The 17,590-nt window shown below is 44.1% G+C and overlaps 1 protein-coding gene across 1 annotated transcript in view; it reads left to right on the forward strand.

The window, feature by feature from the left end:
* The first annotated feature begins 2,010 nt into the window (after nucleotides 1–2,010).
* FAM172A (family with sequence similarity 172 member A) overlaps nucleotides 2,011–17,590 on the forward strand; it is a 199,067-nt gene continuing 183,487 nt past the window's right edge. The window contains exon 1 of the mRNA XM_050912799.1: nucleotides 2,011–2,050. The gene's annotated coding sequence lies outside the window, so the exon portion shown is untranslated. The remainder of the gene's footprint in view (nucleotides 2,051–17,590) is intronic.

The raw sequence follows: 17,590 nt of genomic DNA on the forward strand, positions 1-17,590 counted from the left end.
ACCACACATTACCTCTGTTTCCTCTTCACTGCTGGTATTTGGAATTTTGGGGTCAGTCCTCTAATGAGACTCAGAGACCTCCCCTTTCAACTTGCTACCTCTTTGTGATATGAAGACCTTCAAATCTATGGTCAATAGTTCTTTGCTGGTCAAGCATCTCCAAAACCACTGCTCCCCCGCCACCACCTTGTTTTGATAAACTTGTCCTCCTTGAATGCTTCCCTGGACCTGCAATTACAAAGGGCTGTATCAAGATCACAGGCAGGGCACTTTTTTAGCTGTACCGCTCATGCAAGCCGCCCCTGAAACTTGTTCCTGACTCCTACATTCTACCGGTTCATTTTTGTTGTTGTTTGGGTTTTGTTTTTTTTGGTTGTTGTTATTTTTTTTTTTTTTGGTGGGAACTGCAGGAGATGGAGAATGATGGTGAATCAGATTAAGACCCCAACAAAAAACACTGACTGCTTTTAACTTGAGTCAGTCCTAACCAGGTTCACTTTGCAACTTAGCAGTACTTGCGAAGGGAGATGGCATGAACTTTGAGTGAGAGGACAGGGTTGCTTACATCAATACAGTTACCAAAAAATGTTGATTAAATGATGCCCAACCCTGAGTTCTTCTGTTCTGCTACAGATAATGCTCACAGCTGATGGGCTAGACCTCAATCACAGCACTGTCATATGGCATCCCAAATGTCTGATCAAAAGACAGACATCTAAGCACCTCTTTTTTCTACCATGGGAAATACAGGGAAAATACTGTCTCAATACAAGAGGCTCAAAATACCAAACATTCATAAAATTTAAATAGACAAGTTCTCCAAGACCTTACAATATCTTCCGCATTGAAGAAGAAAAACACTTCACTTATTCCTTCCTTGGGTGTTGCAGAAAGCCATTGAGAGCAAAACATACAAGCTTGCTGCTTTCGGTCATAACAGAGAGAGCAGCTGGCAGCAACCCAGATGAGAAATATTCTATCTTCTCCCATGTAGACCCATCCATGGCTCTAGTTCACTGGATTTGGCCATTAGTCATGACTGGAAGCCAAGAGCGGGTGGAACATTTCAGTTGCATGCATGGTAGGTGGCTATCATCTATCTCGGTTGTCCTTGGGACAGGAACAGCTCACAACCTTCCTGTGCAGCCAGAGCCACGAGAGGTGGACACCTCCACTGAGCATCTGCATAATGCAGGTTATCAGCAGTCATTTGACCAAATCTGGAAGGCTTTTCCAGGGAGCAAGACAACACACCCCTGAAATGAAACTCAACACGCTTCCTCTCGCTACGCCACAGCAAGGCTGCTGGGACTGCTCGTGGCGGCCGGTGTTTTAGCCAATGCAACACCGTCCTCAGGTATTTCTGAAGGTGCCCGAAACCCCTGGCATGAAAAATCCTATCCCAAATCTTTTCTTTTTTACAAATTCCTAAGCTATCAAAATGGAAACTTGGGAGTGGAAACGCCACCTTCCCAGCGAGATCTACCGGCCCAAGGAGCACCCTGACCAGCAGCCCCAGGCCGAGACGCCGTTACCCGCCCGCTCCACGTCAGCGGTGCCCTGACGTTGTTCCCAACGAGCTCCCCAAAACCCCACTTCCCCGGGGCGGGGGGGGGGAGCCGTGGCCTCCGGGCTGCGCCCTGACGGGCTCTGGCCTCCCCGCAGGCCACCGACCCAACGCCTCGCCGGGCACCGCCAGCCTCCAACGCGTCTTTCAGGCGCGTTTTGGCGGCGCTCGGGGCCGAGGAGGCCGGAGGGGCCGAGGGGATGAGGGGGAGCAGGGGGACGAGGAGGCCGCGGAGGGGACGAGGGGGCCGCGGCCGCCGACCGCCTCTTCCCGCTCCACTTCCGGGTTCCCCGCCGCGCCCCCGGGCGCTGACGTCACCGCGCGCGGACCCCGGAAGTGGAGCCGGAGGTGGGGGGAGGGGGGGGGGTGGGGGTGGGGGCGGGCGGCGCCGCGCGCGGCGCCAGGAGCCGGAGATCGGGCCGCGCGTTCCCCGGTGACGGCGCCGCGCCCGCCCCGCCCCGCCCCGCCGGCGACGGGCGCCAGGTACGTGCTGCGGCCCGGCCCCGGCCCCGGCCCCGGCCCCGGCCAGCCTCCCGCCGGGACGAGGGGCGCGGGGAGCGGCGGCGGCGGCGGGCCCTGAGGCGGGAGGGGGGCGACCCCGGCCTTCGCCCCGCCGCGGGCGGGCGGGTGGAGGCGGAGGCGCCCAGCCTCCCCTCGCATCCCGGCCGCGGGCCTCGCGTGTTCGCGGCGTCAGGCCTGGAAGTCGGCGGTGGGGCTGGAGAGGCGGGAAGGGGGGGGCGGCGGCGGCGGCGGCGTCTGCCTGCGGCCGGGCCCCGGGCTCTCCGTGCTGCCCCTCGTCCCGGTGCTGCGGGAACGGGTTTAAAAGTAGATTGGTGCCGCCTGCCATGAGAAAACCCGTGTTAATGCGGGCGGGGGACGCGGCCACAGTGTCACCGTCTTCCCGGGACCGGGCCCCGCCGGTCACCGCGCTCTGCCTGCAGCTGCTCCACGTGTTTGCACCTTCTGAACTGCCTTCCGATGTTGAGGCTGGCAAATGAACCAGAAATAGGGGATAACAATAATCGTTTCTCATTTCCCCCATAATTTAGAGCGTTTTTTCCCCCAAATGCGCGCTCACAGTCACCGCTGCAGCTTTTTGGTGCTGTCACCGCTTTCCCAAAACAAGACTTGTCGGTTTTCCCTGTTCCCTGATGCAAGCTTCCTGTACAGTCGTAAATGAGAAGGAGTTACTGGGTGAGCATAGTTCTCCTGGCTTAATAATATAACTGGGCCTGAGCGCTAATTTTCATTCTGAGTTTTGCTTGCCTAGTTATAGGTGACTCAGAACTTCTTTTTAGAGTGAAGTTTCTCATCGTTCATCTGGCAGCTTAGAAAGCTGCATGAAATATTTGTCATTTCTGAGTTATGCAGATGTAAATGTAGGGAGATAATTTTTCATTTTTAATTGTTACTGCTACTTGGTTTTGGTTTGGCAGTGAGATAAGTCAAAATCCGATGTTCTAAAAGCATCAGATGTTGCGCATCTATAGTTCCTTTCAAAAAGCCACGCGCTTTGCTTTTTAAAGAAACGTTGGCTTCTTTTTTCTTTCAAAGCTAAATATTGAAGCTTTTGATAGAGAATGTACCGCTTTCCTTCCAGATAGTTAACTTTTAACTGTGGTGTTACATGACCCAAGCCGCTCAGTCTCATGTAAGCCAGCTTAACAAGTCTTCCCAAAAGGTAGCATCCACTTTACACTGTTTCTGCATGAAGTTTCTGGCTAAGTTAATAATGGTTAAGGTAGCGAGTTTGAATAAGCGGGTGACAGACCTTGGTCAGGACATACCATCATTGGCAAAAGAAGTATTGTAAAATCGACAGCAATTACAAAGCTCACTGGATATCTTTGGTCTTAACTGCACAGTGATTTGGTGACACAGTAAAGAGTAGGGTGGTGACAATATTTGCCTTCGAAGAAGCGTAAATACCACTAGTACAGCCAAAAGGCGGGGTCTTTCTAGTAGTCGCCAATATTTTCTTGGAATCATTAATGAGACTGTGGGTGAAAGAGGGCGGCAGCGTGTTATGCTATCCATGGTAAAGCTGCCTGATGGTAGCATATTGGTTAGAGAATGCCTGCGGGATGTTAAAATTAGGTATTTTGTAATTATGTAGGAAAAGGTAAAAATGCTCTTGTGTAGGGAAAACTAAAATCTTAGCAAATGAAGATACTTAACGGGTTAGAGGGTATCGCAGAGCGATACCAGTGTAAAATACAGGAAGCATGTCTTTGTATGCTCCTCTGGGTTTGGAATTGAACAGATCTGGTGTTCCAAGTGTTTCAGATGTTATTTCAATTTCTTTCGAAAAAAATGATAGTCATTCTTTGCTCGCGAGAGTACTGGTGTTCACAGGGCAGCTCTAGACAGAAGCCCGAGGCGATGGCTGTATCTGTTGCTGAAGTCACTGCCATTACTTACTGCCTGCCTGTCTGCTGGAGGTCTGATGTGCCACCCTTGGTGTTAGTCTGGGCACTCCCCAGCCCGCCTCAGTCAAAACATGGTGGGTTATGACAGATGTAATATTTATAGTGTTTAAGCTGACCTGACTCTCTTTGTCTGAAATAGGTTAGCAGATGCTGGTAGGCGTAGGAATGAGATGAAAACTTCCAGCAGGCCAACAGTACTGAGCAGCTGGAGGCGGACAAGGGCATCATCATTTCAGAAGCACAGTGCATGCTCAGAGTGCTGTCTGCCTTACTGAAATACCTTTTATTATTGGAGTTTTCTCACCAGTGCCTGGGTTTTCTCTGTTTTCTTCAGATTGCTTTTTCAGTGATTGTAGCCAATTATGACTATATGTTAATCTGCTAGTTGACTTGACCATGGTTTTTACTCAATTGCCTTTTATGTACTAGTTAGCTAATGTTTGGGAGAGCTTCTCCTTATTATTACTCAGTGGGGATTTATCTGTTGGTCTCTCTTCTTTTAAGTTCACAACCTTATTTTTTTTTTTCCCCTGAAGACTCAGCGCTGACTTTGGAGGTTTTGTCCATTCCAGGCTCTATAGAAAAAGTTCTGAATGCGACTCTATTGCTGGTACTTTGAATTTGACCCACTGTTCCTTTGGGGAACAATGTGCTGTGGTGACTGAGGAGTTTTTTAGATTTACAATAGATTCCTGGAATTCTTTGAAGTGAAGCATACATACAAAGAATGAATGGGTATCTTTTTTTATTTTTTTCCACTCGCTTACTGAAACAAATTGGTTAACAGTGGGCATGAAAACATCTGCTTATGAAATCTAGTGCTGCCCTATGAATTTTTTTTGTGCGTTAGAAGAGACATTTTTTTCTCTTTATAAGTGTGGTCGTACATATATCTACTTAGCCTGTAGGTCAGTTTCACAGATTTGCAGTGAGTGGAATTCCTGGAGTACAATTTAATGGGTTTAAAATGGTTATTTTTCATGGAAGTTTTTCAGTGTTTTAAGTGCTGTGGTTAGGATGTGCGTTCTGTGTATATTTATACACACTTTTTTGAGAGGAAGACTGTGGAGTGGGGACTCTGAGAGCTTGATGTTTAACTACTCACAGTATACCTTACACTGTTCTTGTAATGTGACCAAGTCTTACTGGAAGGTGAAAAGATACAGCATTCAATTTTGTATAATCCTGGCCTTTCTGCTCAGCTCACTATCAGATACTTATTAGTGCCAGTTTTGGTAGTGATGTTTGTTTTATGGCTGGCTGCTTCTAGGAATTAGGCTGGGACCCACAAGTCGTTTCCCTCCAGCTACAGACCCACTCTGTTAACAGGGTGCCCAGGGTGCAGTTTCACAGCCTGTTCACATTACATCCCTGCTGCTGGAAGGGGCAGTACTCCTTTCTTCTTCCTGCCCCATCCCTCCTGGCCGTACAAGAGATCAGCTGGCTGCGTAGTGAGCCAGGTAAGGAAGCCGATCCAGCTGATACAGAACTAGAGATATAAAATGCTCCTTTCTCATTGCCTGAGCTCGCTTACTAGCACGAGTGCTACCATGAGAAAGGATGTGGGACTGTGGCTGGGAGTGGAGAAGCTGGAAGAAGGAGAAGGGCTGAAAGTGTTGTGCCGTATGGGCTTCAGCAGATCATGGATCCGCAGCGTGAATCACCTTGTACTTGAACTGACTGCGGTGAAAGCCCCTGTCGTGGTTTAACCCCAGCCAGCAGCCAAGCACCACGCAGCCGCTCCCTCACGGCCCCCCCGACGCCCGCTCCCCGGTGTCATGGGGAGGAGAATCAGGAAAGAAGGTAGAACTCATGGGTTGAGATGAGAACAGTTTAATAACTAAAGTAAAATATAATACTAACAGTAATAATAATGAAATATAATAGTAATAATAGTAATGAAAAGGAATATAACAAAAAAAAAGAAAGGAGGGGAAAAAAAGGCAAAAAAAACCCAACTCAGTGATGCACAATGCCATTGCTCACCACCCGCTGACCAATGCCAGAGCTGCGATCTGCGCACCCCGGCCAACTCCCCCCAGTTTATATACTGGGCATGACATTCCATGGTATGGAATACCCCTTGGGCTAGTTGGGGTCAGCTCTCCTGGCCATGCTCCCTCCCAGCTCCTTGCACACCTGCTTGCTGGCAGAGCATGGGAAACTGAAAAGTCCTTGGCTTAAGATAAGCGCTCCTTAGCAACAACTAAAACATCAGCGTGTTATCAACATCATTCTCACCCTAAATCCAAACCACAGCACTGTACCAGCTACTAAGAAGAGAGTTAATTCTATCCCAGCCGAAACCAGGACAGCCCCTCTACCAGTTTCCTGAGCAGTCTGCTCCTGTGAGTTAATTATTAATGATACTGCTGGTGAGGATGGTATCCTGTTTTGTGGGCTAGTGCAGTGTTCATGTAACCGTTTTTACTCCTGTTACCCTGTCCTGGAGAGTATCGACTTCCAGCTTGATGGAACCTCTCTGGTACTGCAGTTTGTATTCTGTTGAGTGGGTATCCGAAGAGGAAAGACGAACTGTGTAGTTTATCAGGCTAATTTTAGGTGTTTCTGCTTTGCAGTTACTGTAGTTTCTGTATTCTTCCAGCTTCCTGTTGCCCAGCAGAAATTGAAGGGGACCAGTCTGTGCTAAGCCTGCTATATAGACATATGAGTCTTGGAAGTATTGATTTTTAATACTTACCTAAAATAAGTATTGTCTTAGCAACTGTAGTATTAGCTGAATCAATATATTTAGTGTGGTGGTAAATTTAGGAGACTCTTCTGTCAACAAATAGGGTTTTTTCTCAGGCAGGCAAATGAAAGAAAATGTTCTTTATCATATGTCTAGAAAGAGAGATGATGGCTAAAATAAGAATTAGCTGCACATGTTGTCAATTGGACTGCAAAGTAGCCAGTTCCGGTGTTGACTGGAAGCAGGTCCATACCTGAAGCACCAGTGATACTGAATGTTAGTGTTTATGTTTCTTGATGCTTGTGCATTTAAAGTCAGGTCCATCATATTATATTGTTCAAGTGTCTGCCTTTTTTTCTTTTTTGTAGTTTATTATCAGTTGTTAATAAGGAAGTTTTCCTGTTTACTGCCAATTTCAAGTCAAAGTTTAAGCTAAATAATTTTTTTGAGGGACGTACTGAAAAATGTTTTTGACTGTATTGAAAATATTCTTGATTACTCTTAAGTACCTCTAGCCATCTCCAAGATGTAGATGAGAAATACGAAATTTAATAGGAAGATAGCTTTGGAAATTATGAGCTATTTCCCAAGACAGCTAGTCTGGATTTGTCTGAATTATAAGCTTCATAAAGTTGCCATTTTCCATTTGCAATTAGATCTTTTAAGATATTTGTTTTGAATTCTCTGGACATTTCAGCTGCAATGTACATACTCTGCTGGCCTACTGAGCTTTCTTCACCATGTCAGCTTTATGCAGCGTGCATGACGAAAGCTCCTGGTGGGACACAGGAAAAAAGGGTTCTCCTGTTTCTCATCATCCCTTAACTGAAGTATGTTTTGGCTTAGGAACAGGCATAGTGGACTTCATTCTTGTTTTATTTCTGCTACATGCTTGGAGTTAGTAGCTCAGTTGTACTTTGCAGCCATTGTGTACCTCTGTGCTCAAAGGAAAACTGTTTTTAGACTAGTAACTGCTTGTCTAAGAAGATGGACAAGGCGATTCTGATTGACCATGTTGTCAGTGTGCCAGGTACACTGCAGGTTGTCTTGAATGTTGCATCAAAGACCAAGCCCAACAGGTAACATAGTGGTTATAGTTTCTCTTAAAGTTCTGCAAGCCAGGCTTCACAAAGCCTTGAAATGCATGTTTGAGCGAATGTCGTATTTGTGCATAGCACCATTAGCATATAATACATGCAAATCTTGGTCTCCTTGTTTAACTGAAGAAGATGCTAAAGCATATTCTTTCTTTGCTTTCTTCCTTCTTCTCCTAAGCACTAGGGTATAACCAAGCAATGTTGAAAACATCAAGCTTTTTTTCTAAGATATGAGCATGTAATTCCTCTTGCAGAACGTGTGTGTTATAAACCCATCTCAAGAAATAAGATGTTGAGTAAGTGGACTAGATTTAAATAAAAAGAGGCACCACAGTCAAGAACAAAACTGGAAGTATTTTCAAAGGAGAAATATGTTAACAGGAAGACTTGGTAGTGAAAGAACCATTATATAAAGGCATTATGGAAATATGGTGAAATGAGGGATAAATAGGTGTGCTCATGCACACAATCTGTATCTCTCTTGGAGAATAATAGTCCATGTACTGAAAGAGTATCTCCCCACTGAAGCATACGATTAAATCTTGTGAAATAAAATCTGAACGACTGGGAATTGTGTATCTGTATGTTGATAACTCCCAAGCTGCAAGACTGTGTTAACATAGCTGCCCACCTCCAAGCCAAGGAGAAAGATTTCAGAGCAGGCACAGCCATCAAAATCAACAAAGCTATTATAAATGCGAACTTGCATTTCATACGTGCTAGTCAATACGTCTAAAGTTAGTGGAGTTTTCTTGATTCTTTATTTTAAATGTTTGTATTTTGGAATAGCAGAGTTTGAAATTTGGAAGAATAAACTACTGCCTGTCACAATGATCATTTATTGAGTCCTTCTTGTGCTTTGTCTGTATTTCTTTCTTGCCCGTGTTGGCAAATCAAGCTAAAAAGTTTTCAGGTGGCAGCTGTATGTTCCTGCCTTGTTCTGTCACTTCAGTTGTACCAGGTAATGAACCAAATCTGAGAATTGATGAGTTAAAAGTATACTCTTAAAAAAGAGAAAAAAAGGGAGGAAAAGAAGGAAAGGTAGTTTTAACTCAGAACAGGTCCCTGTTCTGGTTTAACTCAGATCTGAATCCCTGAACCAGTTTGCAATGCATTGCTACAAACAGTTCTGTCAGCACAGCTGAGGGGTAGCATGGGTAGGGGGTGGGACCACTTAAGTCGTTTTGCAGAGATGTGTTTGGGAATATGTCCTTTGATTCTAAGACCTGGGGGCAGGAACGGTCTTTGTTCTGTATTTGTTCTCTATGACACAGTGGGGTACTTGTTATCTGTCCGGATGAAGTCGAACACAGCTTTCCCTTGGGTTGGATTTAACATTTCTCAGCATAAGAAATTGTCCTCAATTTTTAGAAATTTCAGGCATGTTCTGATAATGGCAGCATGAAAGCTCCAGGTTATCTCACTCGGTGTTATGTCCACTGTGATAATGAAACTTTTATTTCCAACAAGATGCAATAGATGCTTAACCACCATGCTTTGTGAGATTTCATATCTGTAGCAAACCCCAGCTAGTATCCTGACTTATACTTCATTTCTTAAGACATGATTTTCTGTTGTCAGTGACTCAGAAACAGACAATGACGTTTTTGGCATACAGTGCCATTTGTTCTCCATTGTTGCCCTTTCTAAATAGGTTATATCTCTTGATTTCTAACATTACATTCATCTGAATCATCCCACCAACTTCACTAATATCAGATAGGTTGAATGTACGTTCCTGCAGGAGTGCTTTAAGTTCTTGTTCGTTATCTTCCCAACATCATTCCGTGGGCAATTACAGGGTTTTTTTAAAAATTTTTGTCTTTTCATTCTTTGCTCTGTTAGTTCTCTTCTCCTTGTCTGTCTTTCTGGTGAATATTTAAGTGGCCATAAAAATCAGGATAAATCCCTAAGGAGCAATTGTGAGAGGACCACACCAAAATAACCAGAAGTTTGTATTCTTGCCTGTGTGAGGTACTTGGTTGAGGGAGGAGGGGAGAAATGGAAATATGCTGAGATGGGAAATCCAGTTCCTTAATACTACTAACTTATACCTGCATTTTCTTGGGATGAGAGAGAAAACTAATACCTAGTGTGTATCAGACTGAAATTGAATTTTTCAAAGCTAGTAGCACATTCATTTTTGTGAATGTGAAATCTGTGAAGCTCAGATTTTTGCCTACCCAGTGATGTCCAGAGGAAACATTTAAAAGAACATTGTTTAGAAAATTCCTGAGAATTGCGATCTTTAGAGAGTACTACTAACAGGAATATAAGAAAGCTTTATACATGTGGTTGTATTAAACTATCTAGCTTTCCAGAAAAGTGGCATGGTGTAGATAACATAGTATTTTTAATTTGTTTGCTTGTTCTAAATTGCATTTATCTGCTGTTCTATAGCAGTATAGGATAGCAGATAAAGTAAAACATTAAAATATGTTTATGGGAAATGTTGGTAGATAGGCTCCCAAAAAATTTACCGTGATAGTGGTCAAACATGGGAATGGGGCCCAGAGAAGTTGTGGAAACACCATCTTTGCACATGTTCAGAACTTGACTGGACAAGTACCTAAGCAGCCTGTTCTGGTAAGACCTGCTTTTTCAGGAGGTTGGACAAGTTGACCTCCAAAGGTTCCTTCCAGTATACATGATGCTCTGCTGCGGTGCCTCTGTGTTTTGTGTAAGAAACACGATACTTGGCACGGTCTACTTTTGTGTCAGGTATCAACTTTGGTTTTAGTATGTAAGCATCTCCAGTGATTCTACCTGTACAAGACATACCGTGCCCTTTTTGTTCTTTGGACGCATCTACCAGAGCCACAGAACAACCGGGCGTGCTTGTTCCACCACTGGACTGTGGGGAGGGTGACCAGTGGAAATGGACAACGGGGAGTTTGGTCTGAGGAAAATGCTCAATGGCTATGTTGTTCCCAGGCTCATTCCGTAATGGCAAGGTGAATGAAACCAGGGGACTGGTGTAGAGTGGACGAGAGGAAGCTTGGAACAAGGAGTTGAGTTGGCAGCGTCTCTGTGAAAGCACTTGAAATGAAAGGACAAATGAGGACAGCTTGGGGAGGGAGCGGAATGGCACTAGAAGCTCTCGGGGTGGAATGAGGCCAAGTGGGACTGGGAGCTTGTGAGAGAAATAGGAGAGGATGACTGAGAGGCACTTAAATATGGGGGAGGAGGAACTGAGGATGGGAGAAATGTTAAGGTCATACTTAAAGCTCAAGAGAGGAAGGTCAGACAAAAAACTGAATAGCTCCTTATCAAGTGAGCACCTTCATTCTATGCATTGACAAAGGCAGAGGTGCAGTGGAAAGAACCAAACGTGATTATGCCTTCTGTATGGGGTTTGCGTGGCAAGGTTTTGGTAGTGGGGGGGCTGCAGGGCTGGCTTCTGTGAGAAGCTGCTAGAAGCTTCCCCCATGTCCGATAAAGCCCATGCCAGCCGGCTCCAAGACGGACCGGCCGCTGGCCAAGGCCGAGCCCATCAGCGACGGTGGTAGCGCCTCTGGGATAACAGATTTAAGAAGGGGGAGAAAAAATTACAGGGGAGTAGCAATGGCAGCTGGAGAGAGGGGTGAGAAGATGTGAGAGGAACAACTCCGCAGACACCAAGGTCAGGGAAGAAGGAGGGGGAGGAGGTGCTCCAGGCGCCGGAGCAGAGATTCCCCTGCAGCCCGTGGGGAAGACCATGGTGAGGCAGGCTGTCCCCCGGCAGCCCATGGAGGTCCACGGTGGAGCAGATCTCCACCTGCAGCCCGTGGAGGACCCCACGCCGGAGCAGGGGGATGTGTCCAAGGGAGGCTGTGACCCGTGGGAAGCCCGCGCTGGAGCAGGCTCCTGGCAGGAGCTGTGGCCCGTGGAGAGAGGAGCCCAGGCTGGAGCAGGTTTGCTGGCAGGGCTTGTGACCCCGCGGGGGACCCACGCTGGAGCAGTCTGCTCCTGAAGGACTGCGCCCCGGGGAAGGGACCCACGCTGGAGCAGTTCGGGAAGAACTGCAGCCTGTGGGAAGGACTCGCGTTGGAGAAGCTTGTGAAGGACTGTCTCCCGTGGGAGGGACCCCACGCTGGAGCAGGGGCAGAGTGTGAGGAGTCCTCCCCCTGAGGAGAAGGAGCGGCAGAGACAGCGTGTGATGAACTGACCCAAACCCCATTCCCCGTCCCCCTGTGCTGCTGGAGGGGAGGAGGTAGAGAAAATCAGGAGTAAAGTTAAGCCTGGGAAGAAGGGAGGAGTGAGGGGGAAGATGTTTTAGGATTTGGTTTTATTTCTCATTATCCTACTCTGATTTGATTGGTAATAAATTAAATTAATTTTTTTCCCCAAGTTGAGTCTGTTTTGCCCATAATTACCAGTAATTGCTGAGTGATCTCCCTGTCCTTATCTCAACCCACGAACCTTTTCATTATACTTTCTCTCCCCTGTCCAGCTGAGGAGGGGGAGTGATAGAGCAGCTTTGGTGGGTACTTGGTGTCCAGCCAGGGTCAACCCACCACGCCTTCGTTTTGTTAATGACTTGGATGATGATGGCATAGAGAGTACATTTATTAATTTTACAGAGTACCGGGTTGGGAGAGCATTCAAGTTCTGTGAAGAATAAATTTAGAATTTCAAATGGCTTAGAAAAATTAGAGAAACAAAGTGAAAGAAATAATGCCTTTTAAAAGGACAAATGCAAAGCACTGTGCTTAGATTAGATAGTTCCCTACATAAATACAAAATAGCAATAATTCTAGAAAAAAGAATCCCAGATTTTTAGGTGAATCATAGTCTGAACGTGCGTCAGTAGCACTGTGCCGTTACAGTAAGGGTAATCATTCTTCTGGGATGTATAGTTAGAAGGGACATATTTAAACATGTCACATGGTCATTTCACTCTACTCCACATTGCTTGGGCTTTGACAGTTTTGGGCATCACATTTAAGAAATGGTTTGAGCCCATGGAAGAGTCTTGCAGGGGAAAGCAATGAGAATCTTCAGAAGCCTAGGAAAAAAAAAGGTGCAATGCGGAAAGGCAGAAAGAGTAGTTTGCTTGGACTGGAGGAGACTAAGACAGATGTGAAAGCAGTCTCCAGGTACGGGAAGGGATGCTACAAAGAGAAAGGGCATAAACTGCCTAAGTGTCAGGAAGTAAAGGGCTGTGGCAAAAGTTAGGGAAAATACTCTCCTGAAAAGGGTAGTTTGACATTGGAATAGATTTCTGTTTGCAGCCAAAATACTCATACTATGTCAAACAGGGTAGTTTAGTTGTCAGTAATACCGGGGGATGTGGTTTCTCTGTAGTTGCTGTAGAGTGTGCACTACCACCCACCTTGCATGGAGAGGAGAACTGCAGCTTTGGTGGGGGAGGTTTCCCCTTGCCTTCCATTCCTCAGGGTTGTCAACCACAGTTGGAGGAAGCAGAGCAAAAGGCAGGAGGTCTGACAGTTTGAATGTCCGTTGGGGCACAAGATGAGGTTCAAGCGTGAACTTTGCTAACAACATGAACTTATCTTTAGGTAGGTTTTTGAGTATTCATGATGGGTATTTTTTTAAAAGAATTTAGGCAAGACCACACTGGACAGAAACTCAGATATGGATGACACTAACTTAGAGAGGTAGGAGAGAACGAGGTGACTTCTTTCCTCTTTGTTTTTATTTTCTCCACATTGTTTTATGTGTAGAGTTTAGTGCATGGGTGCTGAACTAAGTTTGTGCAGGCAACCTTAATTTTGATATTTCCTGATACCAGTAGACTTGACAATGTTTTAATAGTGTCTTTGGGTAAGGAAGGCACATGTATAAAGTGTCTGCTATCATCTACGGAAACACGATATGGACACTTTTTAAGGTTTTATTCATCTGCAGGGTGATTTTAACCAGCTTGAAGGTGTTTTAATGCACTTAAAAGAATGGTTGCCAGTAGAATGAGTAATATCCACTGTTGTCAGCTTTCACAAATTTGTCGTGGCTGTGGCCCTGATGGTTTTGACAGTTTCATGATGGTAAATTTTGGCTGTTTCACACAAATTGAAGAATCAGAATCGGAAAGAAAATCCTAAGAACACAAAACTGAAACCCCTGAGATCACAAGCTCTTAATTCTTGCTCAGCCACACGCTGCTCATAATGATTCTCACATCCCTTGTTACAAGCTGTTCGTTGCTATTGGGGGATGTAACTAACATATTTATAAATATATATATATACACACACACACACACTTTTTGCGTATTCATTTGTTGTGCACTTTTAATTTTTCTTACCTTCACAGAATGACAGAGTGGTTGAGATTGGCAGGGACCTCTGGAGATTGTCTAATCCAACCCCAATGTCCAGAGCAGGGTCACCTAGAGCAGATTACTCACAGCCGTGTTCAGTAAGTTTTGACTATCTCCCAGGACAGAGACTCTAACCTCTCTGGGTGCCTGCTCCAGTGTTTGACCACCCTTACAGTAAGGAAGTTTTTCCTTGTGCTCAGATGTCCAATTTGTGCCCATTGCCTCTTGCCTTCTTACTGGGCACCGATGGGAAGACCCTGGCTCAGTGGTCCTTCCTCTCCTCATCAAGCATTTAATAGGCATTGATAAGACTCCCTCCCAACCCCACCCTGAGTCTTCTCCAGGGTGAATAGTCCCAGGTCTCTCAGCCTCTCCTCAGGTGTCAGATGCTTCAAGCCTTTCAGTGTCTTTGCAGCCCTTTGCTGGTCTCTGTCCAGTATGTCTGTGTCTCTCTCGTACTGGGGAGTCTGGAACTGGACACAGCACTCCAGATGGGTCTCAGCAGTGCAGAGTAGAGAGAAGGATTATGTCCCTCAACCTGCAGGCAATGCTTGTCCTAAAGCAGCCCAGGATGTTGTTGCCAGGATCTTCTTCACTCATTTGTTTCTTCGGGTCTCATTTTAAACTTTTGAGCAACATTAGATATATGGCCTAGAAAATATTTCCTACTTTCTTCTAAATTGTGGATTTTTCCTTTTCCAAATTATAGTAGCTTGAAATAATATTCATTATGTTTTGTGAAGTTTCAGAGACAGTAACACAAAAGGTGTATCCATTGGAATGGAGAAATTTGCTTCAGCTGATTCTTACGAGATTTTTAAGTTGAGTAATTTTTAGGTGTATACTTATTTTGGTAGTTGCTTTCCATTTAGTTTGCAGCCTATACCTAATTCTCATGGTAGTTAAACACCTGGCTAGTTAAGGCACATTTTACGGGGAATATAAAAATAATATTTCTCTGCTATCCTGGGCTTGGTTTTAAAGCACTTGAGTCCTAATTCCAAATAATTTTCGATGTGGAGTTCATGCTGCTTAAGTTTTTAGGTGCTTTTAGTTTTGGATGTCTCCAAGGACAATGCTCTGTCCCCTGTCCCTCTCCTCATTTTTTTTTTTTTTTTTTTTTGGATCTTTATCAGATTTTTTTGTATCACCTTCCAGATTTGTACCAAGTCTGCTAAACTTCATTTACGTCAAGAAAGCGTATATTTTGTCTAGCATTGCTGATCTTTTGTTAACAAAGTTTGGATTTTTTTTTTTTTTTTTTTTTTTTAAATTACTTTCCATCTGCTTTCCCCCCTCATTTTCTTTTTTTTTTCTGTATCCTTTTTCATGGTTTACAGTAGAATTTAGTAACAAAGGATGGAGAGTCTGAAAATTTTGGTTTCTCTAAGATTTTCTTTCTCTTCCTTTTTCCTCCTTCTCCAGCACAAGGAATTTACGACAAAAGGTCTTTGCTTCTTTGGACTATGTCACATTTTTAAGCTGTTGTAACTGAAATGTTTCTTCTGCTTTCATTTGGGAGTAGGTTAAAAACATAAAGGATTGGAGGGTTGGCTACATTATCATGTGGATTCTTGCAACATTTTTTTGCTGTGCTGTAATTGTTCTTGGTAGCGGATGTGGTATTTTTCTTTGCAGATTCAGTTCGTCCTGTGTTTATACTGCTAATGTGACCTTATAATGCTCGGTACAGCTTTCATTTAATTACAAAAAAAGGATTCTTGTTTACCTAAGGATACTTTAAAGATGGTGCTATTTCAGTGCAGATTTTATTGAAAATAGTTAGTTATGTGAGAAAATGTTTGCATTGCCTATAATGTGCTTTTCAGGAGTCTCTTGTTGCACTCGGTGAGGCTGATGCTGGTTTGTATTTTTTCCATGCGACACACTAAATAACGTATCTCTGCTTTTCTTGTGTTAATTTTCATGTAGTCTTGTGAAGCAATATGATCAGCTGCTGTAGAGGCTGACATAAAAATAAGAACTTTAACATGGACAGACCTTAGTACACATGTATTTGTTTACATGACTTTTTAGGGTTAGACATTATCCATCTGATTGGCGACGTGAAGGTAGAGTAACGCAATGAATTGTTTACCCTTGTCTTGTAATTACTGTTCTTTTATCGATACGCTCTGTTGTAGCTGTTACATTTTTCAGCTACCATGCTACTCATATCAGTAAGTTGTGTTTAACAGCAGCATTCCTTCTAAAAAGGCATCTAATAGCAATCTGAAAGAGTTATGAAGAGTCCGCTACTTCGTGTCACTTAATAGTTAGTCATTGTCTTTTCTGAGAGTGATTATTTGTTAATATTAAACCAAAGAATGATAGAAGAGGTTTTAAGAGAGGTCCTTTGTTACTCATTTTAAATAATATTTGGAATGATAAGGAAATCCTAGAAGATGAGAAAAGTGCTGATGGTATGTCAGTATTTGGTAGAAGAGAGTGGTTCAATCCAGACAATAATAGATTGTTTCGCTGACTGTCACAACTTGGGTAAAATAAGGACATCCTAATGGAAAATTCTATTAATAAATAATTAAATGGCAGAATAAGCTTTGTTTGTTCAGATAATGAGTTTGCTTGATTACAGTTGCTGCCTCAGTATAATAGGTTTAAGATTTTGTGAAGGGAGTACTTTTAAGATAAATCCCATTCAAACTTCAAGACTGTTTAGTATCAGTAAAATAGCTGTGTCACAAGGCACTTAATGTCTTTCTGAAAAAGTTTTAAGTAACAGCTTTTAGGAGTGGTAGTCTTCTGTAAATACTGCTTAGGAGTGATCTTGGGAAATAATGTTAAATTGTTCTAGTAACATTTGTTTTAAACCCAAGATCGGTAAAATGATAAGTAGTCAATAATTTATTTGGTATTGTCCAGTTATTTGGCAAGTTAGGACTACAGTCTGAAAAACTAAATTAAAAAAGCAGGTCAGGGTTTCAGAACTGAAATAAGGAAGTCAGGAAAGATGGAGAACTTCCTGAGAAGCTGCCACTCTAGCGGTGTTTGTCCTATGGAGTTTGGCTTGCACAATGCTGTCAGTTGGGATTTAAAAAATGGAAGGGGACAGAGAAACTGGAAAAAATTACTTTGAGTTAGAATCAAAATTTCATAGAAGGAGACTCTGCTAAGCTTGTTTACTTTACCAGAAGAAAGAGGTAGGACTTGACTGTAGCATCTAGTCAAGTAAGGGAGAAATAGAGAGACAAAACTTAACATACAAAGGTCTCCTGGTTTCAGCTGGGATAGAGTTAATTTTCGTCCTAGTAGCTGGTACAGTGCTGTGTTTTGGATTTAGTAGGAAAATGATGTTGATAACACGCTGATGTTTTTAGTTGTTGCTAAGTAGTGTTTATACTAAGTCAAGGATTTTTCAGGTTCTCATGAAGTTGGGAGGGGACACAGCCAGGACAGCTGACCCAGACTGGCCAAAGGGATATTCCATACCATATGACGTCATGCCCAGTATATAAACCGGGGGGAGTTGGCTGGGAGGGGCAGATCGCTGCTGGGGATCTAACTGGGCATCGGTTGGCGAGT

This window comes from Gymnogyps californianus, chromosome Z (genome assembly GCF_018139145.2).
Source record: "Gymnogyps californianus isolate 813 chromosome Z, ASM1813914v2, whole genome shotgun sequence".
NCBI lineage: Eukaryota > Metazoa > Chordata > Aves > Accipitriformes > Cathartidae > Gymnogyps > Gymnogyps californianus.